The sequence below is a fragment of the Mytilus galloprovincialis genome, chromosome 3, assembly GCF_965363235.1.
Source record: "Mytilus galloprovincialis chromosome 3, xbMytGall1.hap1.1, whole genome shotgun sequence".
NCBI lineage: Eukaryota > Metazoa > Mollusca > Bivalvia > Mytilida > Mytilidae > Mytilus > Mytilus galloprovincialis.
Window position 1 is genome coordinate 3,894,301 of NC_134840.1, and position 16,261 is coordinate 3,910,561.

The 16,261-nt window shown below is 32.1% G+C and overlaps 1 protein-coding gene and 1 long non-coding RNA gene across 17 annotated transcripts in view; one reads left to right on the forward strand and one right to left on the reverse strand.

The window, feature by feature from the left end:
• The window catches only part of LOC143066989 (peripheral plasma membrane protein CASK-like), a 196,150-nt gene that overhangs the window by 36,511 nt on the left and 143,378 nt on the right, over positions 1–16,261 (forward strand). The gene's annotated exons all lie outside the window — the stretch shown is intronic.
• Positions 1,368–5,034, reverse strand: LOC143066294 (uncharacterized). The gene is made up of 4 exons (XR_012975534.1): positions 4,591–5,034; positions 3,524–3,596; positions 2,606–2,749; positions 1,368–1,616 (listed from the first exon to the last, which is right to left on the reverse strand). It is a non-coding gene; the product is annotated as an uncharacterized LOC143066294 (long non-coding RNA).

Sequence of the window (16,261 nt, forward strand, 5' to 3'; positions counted from 1 at the left end):
CTTTTTACTGGAATTTATTGATCAATTGGTTTAAAATTAACTGAAAAAGTGGTTCAGTTTGTAGGAAAAAGGTCGGCTATGATTCAATGATTGGAACTTTAGTTATTTCATGCACCGTAAGAATCTCTCATTGAATCTTTCAAATATTTATACAATGGAAAAGACAAATTATGAATGTAAATTATCAATTTAAATTAGTCTGAAATTAAGAACATAAAATGTACATTACAAATTAATCTAACAATTCTGTTAGAATTTACATTTTTATGTTGTACTTATTTGGAGCATGTAATACAAGTTTGATTCAAATAGTACCATAATCCATCTAATATCAAATTTTAGAGTTATACGGTATGGTTTATATGCCTTAATCTGCATCAACTTGAAGGTTTCATTTCCCTTCTAAACATGACTTTACGGATTTCACATGCACTACCTTTTATCTTATAGACAGACTGCTAGTTTTACTGAAGGTCTTATGTTATCAACAGTTCCATAGCCAGGATGTGTCTTGGGGGGAATTTATTTGGTCATGACACCTTGACTTCATAGACAAACTTAAATCTGAATCTACTTTAATAGAATATTGTGTTTTTCGAGAGGGGATTTTGTATGAACCCCTGAACCTCTGGCTATGTATACAGCTCTTAATCAATAGGTTTTCAAAAATACTAAGTAGAATAGTAAATTCTATAAACCATCATTGATATTGGTTTCTGTAGATTGTTATATTCACCTGATTGTCATGCCCAACGATTCATTTTTGGTCACTGACCGTAACTGACCCTTGACCTGAATAGTTCCATCAACTTAAGAAAAAAAGATCTTCTGTTATGTTCTACGAGGTTGAGGCTGTCAGAAGTATCTCTTCATTTGTTCTAGAATCTGTATTAAAAAAAGTTAGATTGAATTAGATGTTTAATTGTAAACATTGATATAATAACTGAAATTCCAAATATTTGTTTTGTTGAGAGAGTGCAACAAGGTTTTTGTAAATTGTAAATAACTGTAGATTTTATTAACTTGAGAGATGTAAGAGATGCTATTGACCTCAGAAATGATAGCCCACGAAATTGTCATTGTAAGAGAAAAAAAGCATGCAGTGGCAGATCCAGTGGGGGGGCCTGCTGACTGACCTCAAAGGAGGGGTTCGCCTATGCCATGTAGTGACTAATGTAACTGTTCAATTGCTTATTATGATCATGAATATTTTTGAGGATCAAATGGTATCTAAATGATGATTTGAGTATCCCTTCATTCAAAGAATGAAATTTATATACATATGAAAGATATGAGACAATAAAAGAACATTTGTTTTTTGGGTCAATGGGTCAAAGGTCAAGGTCACCATTATTTGTTTCTATAGGGGTAAATTCAGTAAAAAATCTCCCATTAACTTCAATGTAAACCTACATGTTCAATTAAATTCATAACTTTTTTACCTTTACAAATTAGGAGCTTTCATATTTCATTCATTAAAGTACAAATATAGCCCCATTTTTTGCAACCATAAAAACATAGGGTCATGCGGCATTTTCGGGCCTTCCACATGGCTTTGTTTACAAACACTGTAGTTTCGCACTTAATTCCTACAATGACTCCATCACTTTTCAATCCTGTTTAAAAAAAAAATAAATGCATTCAGCATTATTTAATTGTTTTTTTTAACCTCAGAATTGATCCATCTAATAAAAAAAATATTATTGAAAACTTTATCTACCAATCATTGCAGCACAGGTCTTCAATTCTATACTGAAAGCTCTCCCCTAAATGGGCGGTCCCTGATGACGTATATTTATTTACTGAATTTACCCCTATAAGAGACAATTCTTCTTCAAATCATACTTTTTTTATATTAATCATGTAATTTAGCCTATTCTAAAGTTCCAGATTCAATACAAGATCTGTAGTGGCTAAGTTGTCAAAGTTTAAGGAAAATTTGTACTATAGCCCATATTGCGGCCAATGTATATTTTGTACAAAAAGATGTAAATTGAATGTTGTATAAAAAATGATGTAAAATATATTCTTCAATAAATATGAACTGTTTTTTGTGTTTGTTTGAACAAATAGTACCAGTTAATCTTAGAAAGATCTGTCATATTATATTCTGAGATTAATATCTCCATATATGGAAGTTTTAATGAGTATACCTTGAAAATACCACAAAAAGTTGTCTCCAAGTCTTTTAAATGAGTGTCATACAAAAAAAAATCAACATTAATATTTCCCTACACTAAATCTGTGTTTTTATATCTTGTATAGATCATTTAAAGTGCACACAGATAAGCTATAGGGTCATTCTCTATCAAAGATGAGAATGTCTTATCATACTGGTAGAGCCAGAGAAAAAACAGACTTTTCTTCAACTGTCACCCATAAAAATTATATCTTAGCAATAAAATTTATCCTGTTTCTGCACTTTCCTTCTTCTTACTTTTGTTAAATGAAATCAGAGAGTGACAAATATTGTTATAAGAATAATTATTTCATAAAAATTTTAATTAAAAAATGGGACGTTATGCTGTACACTTAAAAAAACACAGATTTAAGAAGGGAAATATTCCACATAACAGAGGACTTAAATTGAAAAATTCTAAAATACCTGTATTCCCTGTGATTAAATTTGAAAGACTATCCAAGGATGACTTTGATCTTGTGACAAAATCTGTTAGTATCAAACACTATGCTGAAATTCCTATGCACCCAACATCAGGGCGGCTTCTGCGTCCAAAACAGGCATCCAAGACTGAAGTACAAAAATGTGCAGAAAATGAAAATAAGACTGGGTAAGATCATATATTGCATTACAATTGATAAAGCAACTATTTACAGTATTTACTGGAAAATTTCAAACATCACATTAGAGAAACAAATATTTTATCAACAGTGTATAGATGCAGGGTATGTAATACTGAAAAGTTATACAGAAAATTTTTGAATTGAAGAAACGCATTGAATGATGAAATAAATATATTATTTCTACGTACCAAATAATTATTCGCATGTAAAAATACTTGAAAAGTGCTTATTTGCAACATTATCTGCATCACAGCCTTAATAACTCTGCTCTGAAAAATACTGGCTCAAAGGGAGATAATTCTAATTTAAATCTTGAAACTACACAATATAAAAAAGACAAATAAGCTACATTTGCTACACAATGATGCAAGACAGGGAGTTAATTAATGTCTTTCATTAATTTTTTACCTTTAGATCTGAACAATATACCAACAGAACAGTTACAATAAGTAAAAACACAGAAATGTGGAATGAGGTGTTTAGGGAACATCAGAATCTATCCCCTCACTGTAAAGGCAACCTTGAATGGGACTTGTCAAAGGAAAAAAAGTGGGGATCAGCTTGGAGAGAGTGTGCAAAATGTACACAATGCGCATACAAATCAAAAATGTTTAACTTGTACGAAGAGGTTGCCAGTGTAAAAAGGGGACGACGCGCAGCAAAAATAAATCTTGGATTACAAGTTGGTCTACACCATACTCCAATTAGTACAGCAAGTTACCGTAAAATCTGTATGGCGTCAAATATTCCTCCTCCATCTGTATCTGGTATGCAACACACTGCTAATGCAATATCTGAAAAGATAGAAGAAGAAAACATGAGAGATTTACAACGACAAAGGGAGAAAATTAAAAGGATAAAAAAGATACGGGGGGAAAATCCTGATGTTGTTAACATTCAATCTGACTGTGTATACAATAATGCTATTTATTCTGGAATTGGGAAGACCCCTTTTCAACCAGCAACCCAGTGTGTGTATACAGTTGCTGAAAATGAAACTTATAAACATAGCATTATAAATACATTACCAAAGTCTAAACTTTGTTCCAAGAGAAAACATACAGTTAGTACAAATGTAGGCGAACATGCTGGTCCGTGCACGGCAAATATCAACATGCAAGACAGTATAGGAAATGAAGAGCGGTGGGCAAGAGAGTGTTTTGAGGAGCTAAAAGAGGATGGATTAGAAATAAATGAAGTTACAACTGACCCAGACAGCAGTGCGTACAGGGCGGCAGAGTGTTTATATCAGGAGGGACTAACATCAACAACGCCCATCCATTTTCTTGACACTAGACATGTAGCATCTAACCATAGAAAATTTGTAAATAATTTATCCACAGTTTGTGACATCATGCCAGCTCGGTTAAAGGTGCAAAGAACCCGACTACAAAGTTTGTTTGCTTCTGACATGGCAGCCCGCTGTCAGGCAGAGTTCGTACAGGCTAATATTAGATATCACAAATCCCCTGACGTAATGAAATCCAAACTTTCATATGTTTCAGATGCCATAGTGGGCTGTTACTGTGGAGATCACACAGATTGTTCCCTATATTCATTTGTTTGTTCTAAATCTAGAAAATCTCAATCATGGATTGACAAAAGTGCATATTTAAAGAGACATAATTTTGAAATTGAGCTAAATGAAAACAGTGAAAATACTCTGCGCCAATGTGTCAATTACCGTCTGGGTCCAGGCATGCTTGCTAAAACAGCTAAAAGTGCAAATACACAAAAAGTTGAAGCCCTAAATCGATCCATACGTAGCACTGTACCAGTTAATGTTACCTATGCTAGAAACTTTACCGGGCGGGTACATACGGCATGTCACAAAGTCAATCATGGTACAGGCAATTCTATCATCATCTTGTGTGAGGCTGCTGGTAGTCCAATACAACCGGGTACAAAAGTGGCAAAATCTCTAAAAAAATTAGAGGACCATAGTGATCAAATGAGAAATTGTAAATACTCTGAAAACAGTATCAATCACAGAAATGCAAGAAAGCATGCTCTGTATGATATACATGCACGGCATCAGGAGGAAAAAGATTATACGAAAAATAAACTTTTACCGGTCACTAAAAACAGTCCTATGTACCCAAAAGACCACTCATATGGCAGACTCCGCAAGTCTACCAGGCTTTCAAATAAATAACATTCACCTTAATCTATAATAAACAATGTGGATAGTGATCCTTTGTACATAAATTTCTCATTCTACACCCCATTCTATCCATATTGAGAGAGTGCGGCTCAAGAATTAAATGTTCCGGCTTATGGGGTTATGGCATATGTGCGAGACATCTAACCGCTCCCCTTGTGAATTTTTATTTGGCATTTCATCCCTCAAAATATGATGTGCATGCATGTAGGAGAGCCTGTGAACCCTTTCTATTTTTTTCCTTCCATCAGGCCACACAACTGACTTCTTCCCATAGACCCCATGCTCTCTACCACCAGTCCACTCAGTACACCCATGCCGACCGCAATTAAAAATAGACTTTTGCATTAAAGATAGTGCTATTTGATTCCAAAAGGCTTCCATTGCATTAATATTTACAGGAAAAGAACTTTGGGGTTCTCAGGTGTCCTTGAAAAGGTACAGTGACAGGGTGCAAATTCTCCCTATAGGGGTAAATTCAGTAAAAAATCTCCCATTAACTTCAATGTAAACCTACATGTTCAATTAAATTCATAACTTTTTTACCTTTACAAATTAGGAGCTTTCATATTTCATTCATTAAAGTACAAATATAGCCCCATTTTTTGCAACCATAAAAACATAGGGTCATGCGGCATTTTCGGGCCTTCCACATGGCTTTGTTTACAAACACTGTAGTTTCGCACTTAATTCCTACAATGACTCCATCACTTTTCAATCCTGTTTAAAAAAAAAATAAATGCATTCAGCATTATTTAATTGTTTTTTTTAACCTCAGAATTGATCCATCTAATAAAAAAAATATTATTGAAAACTTTATCTACCAATCATTGCAGCACAGGTCTTCAATTCTATACTGAAAGCTCTCCCCTAAATGGGCGGTCCCTGATGACGTATATTTATTTACTGAATTTACCCCTGGATGGTACTTGAGCTTCCCTTACTTGATTGGATTGAAACTTACACCTATCAAATAATAGGGAAGCCTTATTGATTAGGGTTCAATAAGTCAATTGTCAATGTCGCTGTTAGTATAAATGGAAAATAAATTGTGGAATATAGTTTCTGGATGTTAACTTGTTTCCCTTCCTTAATTGGAGGACACTAATACAGATCTAAGATAAAGGGACATAGAAGAAGCCTTTTGATTATGGGGCCAATAATTTAAAGGTCAAGTTCACTTAAATTAAAAGTTGGAAAATGATTTCAAGACATTGTTTTGATTTACCCTTGCTTGATTGGAATTGAAAACTTATAGAGGTGGAATATATTGTTAAGGGGAACAAAGTCTATTCGTTTGCCCTCAATAGGTTTAAGGACAAGGTCAATGTTTATTAAAAATAGAAAAAAAATGAAAAATCGTATTAGAGAATTATGTTGAGTTATCCTCTCTTGATAGGAATGAAATAGATTAAAGGTTATATGGATTCTTGGTAAATGTTTTAGACCAGGTATTTCTGTGTCAAAAAAACATTATTAAATTCAGTAGAATTCTACACATTTTGTGTAACAATCTTTGTTTAATAATATCAATCTTTTCCAATAAAATTCTATTGTAAGATGATGAATGAATGCCAATCTACAGATGGTTAACTTGAACCAAACATCATCTAATGAATTCTCTTACAAAATTTCTATCCAAAAATAAGGAGATATTGAACAAGTAATTTTAATTGTTTTATGTTAAAAAAAAATTAAAACATGTGATTAATGCAGTGATATGTGAAATAATGCTATCTTTTCAAATATCTTATTTGGAATGATAATTATTTCATGAATATCTGATCTACCATAGAACCAATTTCACATGGAATAAAAGTCCAATATTGGATGCATGTGATCAGCTAAGGAAAGTGAATTGCATTAACAATGCACAGAATTGTTACGACAGAGGCATGAATATTAAAGTTTAATTTGAGTAACAGAGTTGTTATGATGGAGGCATGAATATTAAAGTTTAATCTGGATAAGTGTAAATTTATAACAATAAGGAGACAATCTTTAGACCACCATTATTAGTGTTCTATCCTGCTATAATATTGTTTTAGTAAATCCCTGGAGTGCTATCTGTTTTAATGTATCTTCTACAATTTATCAAATTTACACTTTCCACATCACACCAAACAAATTGTGTTTAGTTCCTGACACAAATGATATCCTAGTAGACTATCAGTTTTTGTCCAATTTCAGTGCTATTATTTGCCAATCATCAACAATTACATAGATATAAATTGTCCGTTGATTCTGATCACATTTATAACTATATTAAGTCTTGTACGATTGCTATACAGTTAATGTTAGTGTCGGCAGTTGATACATGGCACAATTAAGTTTCCATTGTTGAATCGGAATTTACAATATGTATGATAGAGAAAAATGTGTTGAGTTTCAATGCCTAATAGAAGTGAACATTAAGTGAGGAATAGACTGCTATTCACAAATTATTATTGAGGAATAATTAAAGATGGCAAGGTAAGACTCAAATATTTAGTCTTGTAACAATTGAAGATTTACTATAAAATTCATACCATGCAGATTGTAAGGCTTCAATTTGATTGGTCTGTACTCATGATATTGTTAATAGTTTTTAATCAGTTTGAAATTACTCTAAAAGTACTGGTCAATTGAAAGAGCTTTTTACAACAGAGAAAAGAAAAGCTAAGCTAGAATTTGAATCCAGGATATTTTTTAGGGAGGAAAATGTATGATCTTTGACCCTATTACAATTTAGAATGTCATTTCCCGTAATAATCACAAAATGAACAAATGGTTGTCACAAAAATAAGTTAACCTGTGTAAAAAAATAACTTGAAACTTATACAGACCAATACTTATTTTGTAAATAGGAAATGGGTAACAATCTAAACATGAGTTAATAATTTGATGAGACGAGGAATATGTTTGTGAGCTCTCAACCCCACCCCCTTTTTCCCCTTTCCCCCTTTTACCCCAATGATTCATTTTAACCAACTATTTAAAGGCCTTTATGTTATTTAATTACTTATATTGATGAGAAAAGAGAATCCAAATTTTAAGATTCTAGAAGGGTGATTTCTTATTTTAGATAAGACTGCTATACACGGACAAATTGTTGGTTTATTTGCATTATTAGAACTTTAGGTAATAACTCACATGTCGTTGCACCAAGACTGCTATATAGGGACAAATTGTTGGTGTATTTGCATTATTATAACTTTAGGTAATAACTCACATGACGTTGCACTGTATCATTTTGTCCAATTAACATTTACAAAAATGGTTATTCATTTTTATCGTGCAATTTTAAGTCTTGGGGACATTTTGCACAAAATCTTGATAAAATGATTAAAACCATTATCATCTTGACTTCTTTCTGAAATTCTGAAAATAAGCAATACCAACACCATCATTAAAGAGTGTTACTTGGTTAGTTATATAACTCATCTTGCCTGAGGTCCTCGTCATAGAGAGGAATCAACAAAAAACTGTGGAAAAACAAAAATGCAAACATGTACATGGCATACATTAGTATGAAAGTCGATAAATTAGGATACTTTACATTAAAACTGCATAGAATGTTATAAAATAATAAACTTGATGTTATAATTATGTGGTATGAGTGCTAATGAGACAAACTATCTTCCAGAAGCCAGATGTAAGTCACTTTAGATAAGACTTTGCTTGCCTGTAAATTGAATGCAGGCAAATGTGGTAAAAAGCTGTGCTTTCACAATTTGTTTTCATTCAAAGACCTATCAGTTTGTGGTGTATATCAGCGAGCACCATTTCAATGCAATCTTGAACATGTATTTAACATACTGTAAGGGGTAAGCTGTTTAAATAAAATTCAGGAGATGTGGTACGATTGCCAATTAGACAATTATTCACCATTTAATATGAAAAGGATGTAAGAAATTATAGGCAACTTTATATCCTTCTACAATGAATAAAACCCATACTGTATAGTTAGTATAAAAATATAGAGACAAGGTATGATTGTCAATGAGACAATTATCCACCTGAGGTGAAATGACTTGGATGTAAGCAATAACAGGCATCTGAGTAAAAACCATACTGTATCAGGTCATCTATAAAAGGCCCAAACATGAAAAATATGAAACAATTCACACAAAAAACTTATGATCTAATTTGTAGCAAAAATATTTATGAAAAGCAAATTTGACAGACATAAAAAAAAACAACAACCACAACTCTTCTGACTTAGGACAAGCATATAAAGAATGTGGTATGCTTTAGCATGTAAGTTCGTCATGGAAGCAACTTTCAATATGACCAAAAAAATAGATTTGTTCTTCATTTGATACATGGATTATTTGTTATTTTTTGAAATTGTAATTTTATATAGTGTTAGTGACTCCCATGAAAATTTGACCCTGATGTCAATTTTTAGCCATGAAATTTGACCTCACTCTAGGAAATTTCACACAATACTTTGTATCAAATGGGTTAATATTTGCAATTTATTTCAGGTAGACATTAATGGTTGTCTTCCATCTATCTCTCTCCATATTATAAACTTAGATTCTTTGAATTGTATTTCGAGGCCCACAACGGATATTTACCCAAAGAGAGGGGAGAAAAATACAATGATAATTATTTTTTGGTCAGTCTTCCATATGGTATTTTTTATTGTATAAAAAAAGGTCTTTTCAACACCTTGAATCTCACACTGGATCTTGCTTTATGACCTATGTTTTCCCAAAATTGTCAAATTATGTTGGTACCTGTATGATACCATTCACAGAATCCTTGAGTTTAAGGACAGTCTCTTTTAACTATTTCTTCATTTATAGAGATGTAGAAAACTCATCGGTGACCTATATTTTTTTATTATTGTTATCAAATAAGCTGAACATAAACTAAATAATTGTAAAATTTAAGCAATTTCTGTAATTAGGTTATTTTTTTATTTCGATATTACCTCTATTTCTCCTATTAGTTCAACAGAAAAAAAAGGACGTTTACAAAAATGTATGCTTCTTCCAGAGGCAGATTGTGAGCTTAAATGAACAGTGACCCCATTTTTTTATTTCATTTTTCTTTTAAGTATATGATAAAGTTCATTTATAAAAATATATAGCGAAATCCTATATTAGAAAAAAAAATGATTTATACACAGAAGCCCCCTTAATGATAGTTTTAAAACACTTATGGCAAAACTTGAGGTAGGAGGGTATTTTCTCCTAGTTATTTATGGTAAAAACCTGAATTTTTAATTTTCATTCTAATATCAAGCCATTTGCCTGTTTGAAATGACGTGAAATATTGTGATAACTGTTTGTACAAGCCAAGTAGTAAATTGTTATTTAATGGATTTTGAATGGTTTAAGCAGTATGTTGATATCCTGGTAAATTTTACTTTAAACAAATATATTGCTGTAACCAGTAATATTGTTTTATTTTGAATAGAAAGCAGCATCATTTGAAAGTAAACTAATTCAATAAGAGACATAAAATTTTATAATTTGTGCTTTTCAAGTATAATTTCATATTATAGATTTTACAATTCCCTGTACATTTGAATATAAAATTTTCTCTGAATTAAAGAAAAATCTACAATTTTTGTTTCAACAGCTACAACTGTTGTATAATGACCGTTAAAAGTAAATATGTCTTAAGCTTGCCTGTATCAGAGGTCCACATATATTAAGTAACTATGTCTTAAGCTGACCTGTACCAGAGGTCCACATATATTAAGTAACTATGTCTTAAGCTGACCTGTACAAGAGGTCCACATATATTGCGTCATGTGTTCTTTTATTTGTCTGTTTGTCTTTTTCATTTTTAGCCAGGGGTAGTCAGTTTATTTTCGATTTATGAGTTTGACTCTCCCTCTGTTATCTTTTGTATCTCTTGTAAGTAACTTTGTCTAAAGCTGACCTGGTCAGAATGTCCACATATATTATATATAGGATTGGCTGGAGTACTTAAGATCTTTAATGAATGTAAACTTGAGAAGATGTCATAATTAATACAATTATCTTACGACTACCCATGTATTTACCAGTATATAGTAAACATCCATTTATGTTTTAAAAGAAACCTTGATGTCCAGTAGATAATTGAATGCATTACCATTGTAATAAGTCCTCTAATGATGTATATATAATGATTAGATGAAAGGTTGTACAAACACAGTTAATTAGATTTCCAGAAGAAAAAGAAAATTGTAAAAAAGAAAAAAAAAACTAGAAGACAACATGAGCTGAATCCTAATCAATAAAAATATTTTTTTAAACGATGACTTGTGAAGGCAATGCATGTATAATAACAAGGAATTGTCAATATGATAAAGTATATATTAAGTTTTAACAAGATTGAATTTAATCTTTACTGAAAGATGAATAGTTATGATTAATAGTATAGGTACAGTTTAACATAGAACAGTATAATTTGTCACTAATATCACAATTATCAGTCTGTTTCATTCTATATATACAGCAGTCTTCTGAAACAACCACAGTAGCCAAACAGTTATATAAAATTGACAGATTCTCATTTTTCAGTTCCAGGTTTTTTAAGATGACTTTACAATATTTCTTTTATCTATTGTTCAAGGCTATATGGTTGCCTTTAATTTCTTACATCCATCCATTCGAACTCATATCAGTCAGTCAGTCAGGATTATCAGTTTTCCTATCGAAGGTCTGTCGTTTTCTCAGGGCACTCCTGCTTCCTCCACCAATAAAAACTGGTCGCCACAAAATAGCTAAAAAATGGCCCTTAAAAGTGGTGTTAAAACATCAACAATCAATCAATGTTTTTGCTACTGAACATGCGTAGCAAATATTTCATCAATCTCTGGCGCAGAGTTCATATCCGTTCCATACATGCTCCGCAATACTGCACTTAATATTGAGTGTAGTGTTACAAAGTATTGAACAGAACGGATATGTGATCTCTGCGCTTGAGATTGATATTTCATGTCCATTGAGCAAGATAACATACTCTGACATGATATGAGAATGAAACATAATTTGTTCTAAACTGGTACACTTTACCATATGTTAACAACCAAGAAGAAGTATCACACATCATTATGACTCGCAGGCAACCAGCTTCTGCTGTCTCTCCCAAATGAAAAAGCAGCAAAGACCTCTTTTTAGCGGTGAGCTTTTATCATCACTTGGCGTCGTCCGTCGTCGTTAACTTTTACAAAAATCTTCTCCTCTGAAGCTACTAGGCCAAATTTAACCAAACTTGGCCACAATCATTATTGGGGTATCTAGTTTAAAAATGTGTCCGGTGACCTGGCCAACCAACCAAGATGGCCTCCATTGCTAAAAATAGAACATAAAGGTAAAATGCAGTTTTTGGCTTATAACTCAAAAACTATAGCATTTAGAGCAAATCTGACATGGGGTTAAATTGTTTATCTGGTCAAGATCTATCTGTCCTAGAATTTTCAGATAAATCAGATAACCGATTCTTAAGTGGCTGCCATGAAATGGTAGTTTTAAGGAAATATGCAGTTTTTATATGACCCCAAAAAAATTTTGGGTTCGTATAATGGTATGATGTCGTCGTCTGCGTCATTGTCCGAAGACACTTTGGTTTCCGGATAATAACTTTAGTTTAAGTTAATAGATCTTAATGAAATTTTTTCAGAAGGTTCAATACCACAAAAGGAAGGTTGGGATTTATTTTGGGGATGATGGTCCGAACCGTTTAGGAATTAGGGGCCCAAAAGGGGCCAAAACAAGCATTTTTCTAGTTTCAGGATAATAACTTGTTTACCAGTATTTCAATTGCTCTAAAAGTATACTTCAATGTTTAAAATCACAAGTAGAAGGTTTGGATTCATTTAAGGGGTTATGGGGCCAAAGTTTAGGAATTAAGGGCCAAAAAGGGGCCAAAAGAAGCATTTTTCTAGTTTCCAGACAATACCTTGTGTGTAATTGCATGGATCTCTCTGAAATTGTACCACAATGTACCATATAACAAAGGGGAGGCTGGGATTGAGTTTAAGGGTTATTGCTCCAAGGGGGGATTTCAATAAATTGGGGGGGGGGGGTCTCAGTTTACCATTTTTTTAAGGGATTTTTTTTTTTTTTTCAACATTTTTCAAATTTCAAATTTTGAAAAGTTTCAATAAGAAATATTCAATTGCACAGTATTGTGCAATAGATGTGTTAGATCTTGAACCACATTAATTTTGTGGCAAAAACCTATATTATGTCAAAAATTTCATCACAATCAAAATTCAGAGGGTATCAAGCTTGAATATTGTGACCAAATTTGTCCCAACTGTTCAGGGTTCGACCACTGGGGTCGTATAAAGCTGCGCCCTGCGGAGCACCTAGTTGGTTATTATCTTGAATATTATTATAGATAGAGATAAACTGTAAACAGCAATAATGTTCAGCAAAGTAAGATTTACAAATAAGTCAACATGACCAAAATGGTCAGTTGAGACCCCTTTAGGAGTTATTGCCCTTTATAGTCATTTTTTAACCATTTTTCGTAAATCTTAGTAATTTTATAGAAAAATCTTCTCCTGAAACTACTTTGCCAAATTAAACCAAACTTGGCCACAATCATCATTGGGGTATCTAGTTTAAAAGTGTCCAGTGACTCAGCCAACCAACCTAGATGTCCGCCATGGCTAAAAATAGAACATAGGGGTAAAATGCAGTTTTTGGCTTATAACTCAAAAACCAAAGCTCTAGTTATATGTCTGGGTGAATTATTGCCATAGATGTAATCATGGCAGTTTGTTAAATAACTGAGGTAACAAATTAAAATCATCTTTTCACCAATTGGTCTACTCTAGAATATAATGTAGAATAAATATAATATGGTACCTATTAAACAGAAAGGATGTGAGACATTCTCACTTCTATTGTGAATGAAGTACAGAGGAATATCATCACCCAAAACCTATAGAATTATTGATCTATCTTATAGCTTTATAACCCTGATAACAGTAAACATGAATTTATTCAAGTAGAAGGAATGATTTTTTATATCCAAACCATCATCATCTTCATGATTTTCCATTTTACAGCTGATTGCATTGAGTTTATAGGTAAAGGTAATATCTTTGGTTAGCTTGCTTGCTAGCTGAACCATGAAGTCATTATTAGGTAAGTTGTACTACCCTCCTGTTGAAGTAGTCCTACAGACAGATATATTTGTATTTTGTCAGACTAGTCTACTCTTAAACGAGGGTAGTTTACCTAACCTAATAATGAGTTCACGGTTCAGCTAGCAAGCACCCTAACCAAAGATATTACCTTTACCTACACACTTAGTGTAATCGACTGTAAGCATCAATTGGCATCTTTTGTTGGTTTAAGCTCTGCACAAGGCAAATGCTAAAGGTACACATCTCCAACTCAATTTAAAAAAAAAAGATTTTGAAAAACCTGTAATTATTGCCCTCAGACAATCACATGTCAATTATGTAATTAAGATGTGGGAGGTGTCAATGAGTTTTCAACCCTTAATACTAAAAATAACAATAAGACAACATAGTTTATTTTGGAGCAAAAACCTCCTGACATATTGATGATCTCCCCTTTAGTTATTTGTCATTGATTGCTGTTCTCCATAGTTATTCTCTCTTTGTTTGTATGGAATATAATATATTGTCAGTTGTATAAAAAGGTTTTATGTCTCAAAAGATGTTTTTGACCACTGAGAATGAAATTGCATTATTTTTTACACAAATGAAATTCAAATTTCTAGTTTTATTTGAAGTTCCTATCATCTTTCAAGTATTTAAAAGCTTTGCAAGAAATCCTATAGTTCGTTAATGACTATAATGTCATTTAGAAGATTTTCATTTGCGCCAGGAAGAGATTTTTTCTAAGATTACAGATATTTTCATGAAAAGGCTTCCTGTCTGGAGGTTTTTGTTCTGAAATTAATTACGTTGTTATTAAAACCTTTGGTTTATATTGAGTCCATTGAAATTAAAGTGATCAGCTGAAAAAGACAGATGAAATTGGATAAAGCTGGAGATATTTTTCTCTTTGGGACAATCATTTGAGCTTTAGCTGTCACACAGAGCTATGCTTACTTCAAAGAACTCTACAAATAGTAACAGAGGATTGCTTAAATGCTTCAATTGTTGGTCTTGGTTATCGGAAAATACTGATCACTTTTTTTTTCTAATCAAAACAAATAATGCATTGATGAAAAAACTTGTAGGAGGTTGGAGAAAAATGTGTTTACATTTAGAAATCGCAACAAGTATGAGTGCCAATATGACAACTCTCTATCCAAAAGTAAACCATTATACTACCATAGAATTAATTATTTGCAATTTCATATAAGACTGTCTGTCAATAATATTTCTAAAAAAATTTAAGAGCAACAATTACATTAATTTACATGCTGGCAATATGGAAGTACATGGGTATACATTTATCCAAGCATTTCTATAATGATAATGATTTTCTGATAAGATGTCTTTAAATTAGGAAACAGTCAAACACTATTACAATAAGTTTCCAGTCATCAAATCTATTAAGATCAGCTAATTCACAGCTTGAATTTATTTGGATGCCTTATGGTATATCATGGCAAAACATCATAATTTCTCCTGTAAAATCGATTGCTGTAATTAAGTTACCTGAAGCTTATGATGAAATGTTTAATATTGTCATAAAAATCTCACTTTCTTTTCTCCCTTAAAAAAATCAACAATTGAAGATCAATTATATTTTGCTTGTTTTAAACAAATTACTACATTTTGATAGTGTAATAAAAGGTTTATGGTGCTATTGCATGCTATATTTTAATTAAACCTTTTTACAGGAAGGAAAATAATGAGTAAGATGCTGCCACAAACTTGAGTAGGAACTTCCATTTTTACAGATATGCATATTTTAAGTTTGTTATTATTTAAAACAAATACTGATGAAGGCAGGTGTCTCTAAGATACTGTCAGTTAATGTACAGAGAAAATTTCAAACATACCAAGCTATAGAAAATTCATCATTTGTTGAACTTTTAATTTAATGATTTAACTGTACCAAGGAAATCTACGAAAATTGGTATCCAACAAATACTAGTACTAATGAATCAACAGTATTATTGAACATTTGAGCTCTGATATAGTAGCCAAGTTGAGGATTTAGACAATATACGTATAGTGTCTTGAAATATGAAATTTATTTGTATGAGGCTTAGAAACGGGAAAATGCGAGGTTCTACCGAGCATTTTCCCGTTTCGTGCCGAATACAAATAAATTTCATATTTCAAGACACTATACGTATATTGTTTTTATACTGAAATCGATAAAAAAATAAAAAAATAATAAAAATATGAAACAAATATTATTAAAAGAA